The sequence below is a fragment of the Gopherus evgoodei genome, chromosome 3 (assembly GCF_007399415.2).
Source record: "Gopherus evgoodei ecotype Sinaloan lineage chromosome 3, rGopEvg1_v1.p, whole genome shotgun sequence".
Classification (NCBI taxonomy): Eukaryota; Metazoa; Chordata; order Testudines; family Testudinidae; genus Gopherus; species Gopherus evgoodei.
Window position 1 is genome coordinate 224,338,387 of NC_044324.1, and position 3,990 is coordinate 224,342,376.

The following is a 3,990-nucleotide window of genomic DNA, read 5'->3' on the forward strand; positions in this document are numbered from 1 at the left end:
AAAAAAGTTTGCCATGGATTTTCCAAAAATGTGTCTGTGTCATCTTTTCATAATCCGTGCAGAGAACTTAATGTGATTACACCAGGGCTGTTGTGATTAACTCTTAACGTTGCTCAAAGATACACAGGTAGACTCTGGAAAATGACTTTGCCAGCCAGGGTGCGTCTGCGCAGCCTGTGGCAGTGAGTTTCCGAGCCCAGCTCATCACACCTGGGCTCGCACTAACACGCTAAAAATAGCTGCTTGGGCACGACGGCCTGGGCTGGAGCTCAGGCTCTGAACTTGCCTCTCTCCCTTGGCCGTGGCGCCAGACTTCACCCTGAATGGCTACGCAGCTGCTTTTACTGAGGTAGCGCAAGCAGCATGAGTGCGTCTGTCCAGTGGAGCTTGGAGTAAGTCTAACAAAGTCAATGGGATTTAAGCTCCTAAGGATGAGAGTCACAAGGGGGATTTAGGTGCCTTTTAGATACTCTGCTGCCTAGGCGAGTTCACAACCCTGAGCTGGGCACCAGGGCTCCCTGTACAAGGCATGAGGGAGAGTCAGGTGTCTAAAAAGGGGTTCCCAGAAGCCAGCCAATAGGAAATGCGGAGGAGAGAGGTTAGGCCCTAACTCTAGGTGGGGGAGATACCTGGGTCATGAACCCTCCTCTCCAGTTAGGTGTCAAAGCTAGGCCAACCCCTCTTGCAAGCCAGAGCTGCCCCTCCCCCCCCGATAGCACTTACAGGCTAGGGACTCACCTAGGAGATGGGAAACGCAGGTTCAAATCTCCACCCTGCCTGGGTTGGACCACAGCCTGGACCCGAGACCCATGTGTCTATAGGTTATTCTGGGGTGGGGCTCCCAATCTCTCCTGGTGGAGCTGTTCTACTTCCTATGACATATATGCACTGTGCCGTGACACCCGGCACTAAACTGATTTGGCCAGGACAAGGGAAGGGATGAGCACAGCAGCAGGTCTAGGCACCTCCCAAGATGTATGGGGGGAAAGATGGCTCCTTTCCAGGCATGCTTGCTGTCACGGAGCTACCAGAACTTCTACGTTAGCAACAGGCAGTGGGCGCAGTCTCTGAGTCCTGCAGCACCACCAGCTCATTCACACACATCCCAAACCCTTGGTTGGCTGGGCTATGCCTCAGCCAGCTTTAGGCTCAGTCAGCCATGGTATCAGCCATAGCACTCAAAGCACTCCTCCTCCCGCCACCCTTTGAAAAACAAATTGCAGCTGTTCGGGTTGGCTGGGGCCAGAATTGCCAGCCAGGACAGCCAGAAATAATGCCCAATAGTGCCAGTTCATGTCCCCAACCCCTTTCCTCGGTATCACCACCTCCAAGGCATGTCCCAAAGCAACACAGCCTCTGTGTGGCCCCAGCACCACGCAGCACAATGCCGTCCTTTCCTCAGGCCATGTCTTCTTAATAGACGCAGCTCACAATCAGCTGAAAATTAACATAATCCTGGGTACCAGTGGCCCAGCCTCTGCAAGCTGTGCAGGCAGCAGCCCCCCCCATCCCTAAGGCACCCCCCCCCCGGGTATGCCAATGGGCTCTGCTAGGACTCCATGCAGGATATTCACCCCACAAGGTCTTATACTCAACCCTCAGTGTGCCTTCCGATGGGCTCCAGCACACGCTGCTTGGTCAGTGGACCCCCACAGCCCCTGCCCTGCTCCGGACCCAGCCGAGGCCCTCACGTGGTTACAGCAGCTGTGTGTGGGGTTGGGCAGTGCCCTGCAGGCCAGCGGTCCGCAGGGTGACGCGTGCGACTGGGTGGGGTGGTGTGGTGCAGTACGGCCAAGCCCAACGCAGCAAGAAGCAAGGTCAGCGCCCCTCTCTAAGGTGAGCTGAGACTGGCCCCCCCCCTGCTGCAGATGATCACCCCCCTCCATCTTCCTGTCTTCTGCCTAGTAATTCTGCCCCCCCTCCTCAGGTCTGACCACACCTGTGCCCAGTTCCAGCACTGCCGCTTCTGGGGCTCATTTCTCCCCCCCCGCCCCGTTCTGCTGGGTGTGTGTGAGGGGGAAGTGGAGGTGGGGTGCAGCATTTCCATTCCAGCCTTACTGGGGGCGGGGGCACCCTGAGCAGCCGGGCTCTGAGCTAGAGAATGGGGGTGTGTATGGGTGCGCGCTCGCGCGCAAGTGTCCAGCTTTGCCTGTCTCCTGGAGCAGCTCAGATTGGCACCTACTCTCCCCCAAGGCTGTGAGGCAGGCAGCCAGCGGGTTCCTGCCCCCCCGGGGCAGTGTTTGGCTGGCGCACCTGGGGACGCAGCCATGTGTGTTGTGGGGTTGGGCCCTGTGGGTCACTAGCAGAGTGTGGGCAGGCGCTGGGCACTGCTGATAACAGGGCCTGTCTGGCAGGCCCCAGTGCTGTGGATCGCTGGTGGGTGGAGCAGGATGTGCTGCACCAGTCCCTTCTGTATGGCAGTGGTGCCAGACGGGGCTGTCCAAGGAGGCTGAAGTGTGCCAGTCTGACGTCAGTGCCCCATAGCTGCCAAGTGCTAGCACTGCTCCAGAGCGTGCAGTGCAGCCGCCCGGGGGAGGACCTGTACCCTGACCCCAGGAATTGGTTCTACTCAGAGCCCAAGGTGGAGCACGAAGCCCCACAATGCCCGCTCCAACAGCTGCTCAATGCCACTGCACAGTGCATCTGGCACCCACAAGCCAGGTCAGCCTGGCACACCCAGACATGGCCGTGTGCAATGGTGCCACTTGCCATCACAAGCACTATGTATCGACAATGTGTGTGACCAGTGAATAAACATACTAACTCTGCGCCTTGACATTAAATTGAATGTGCCCATCTAGTCTAGAGGGGCTCACAGGCTGGGCCCCAGAGAGAGACTGATATGCTGCAGAGTGCTGATGCTGGTGATACAGTTCATGAAGATGCTTTTAAAAAAAAAAACAAACAAAAAAACACCTCATACACTTGGTGCCTATTACTGTCTCTGGCGTGCTGGTGCTGCGCTGGCCCCTGGGTGTGTCTGTGCGTACAGCGGTGAGTGCGGTGACACGCCTGCTATTGCAATGCGTTCAGTGGCAGGGCAAGTCCCTTCCAGGCCCCCCCACCCTCCATTATCCCCCCAACACTATGCGCACAGGCCCCTCGGCCTTCTCTCCAAGCCCCGGCACCTGTGACTCCCACTGAGTAGCCAGCTTATGCGGCCTGGGTTGCTTCCCTGGCTTGGTAACACAGGCATCGGCCCTAGAGCCAGACCCTTCTGCAGCCCCTACCCCCACCCCGGCCACCAGTCACAGCCCCTGTGGGCTGCACCTTGTCCTCCACCGATTGCATTGGTGTGCCCCCCCCGACCCCACAATGCACCACCTGCTACCCCTTGTGAAAAACACCTCTGCCCACTGATCCAGCTGCTCCTCCCCACCTGTGGTAAAGACACCTTCACGTTGCGCCCATATCTCAGCCCAGTGCAGCAACCCCCCCCCCCGCCAGTAGGGTCTTAACATTGGTCCTTGCTCCCACTGGGGCCTGGCTCTTGGCTTTACGTACCGGGCCGGGTCTGGGCATAAGCGCCAGCCTGCAGACGGTGGGACATGGGCAGACACCTGGCCCCACCTGGCTTCCTGCTGCTGGCAATGGGCTGTGGCTCAGCTACAGCGATCCCGCGTGTGGCACAACCTGTAGGGTCAGGTGCTTGGCTGGTGAGCACCTCAGGGCAGAGAGCAAGTCGTCACCTGCATCTCTGCAAGGCTCCCTCAGTGCTTAGGGCATGTCCTGCTGAACGCCGTTACTGGCTCACAGCCCTCGTTGAAACCAGTGGGTGTGCCAAGCCTCCTGTCCCGCCCCCCCCCCTTGCTCCAGGGCAGGTGTGACCAAGCCTCGTTATAAAAGCAGGTGGCCACTGCCCAAGGCAATACGCCGTGTCAGCCCCCTCCCCCTATAGATTAATTGGGGGGGGACGCACTCTGGGTGCAAGCAGAGACTAGGTTGGCTGTGTAGGCAGGGTGAGTATGACCATGCGTGCAAGCAGATAGC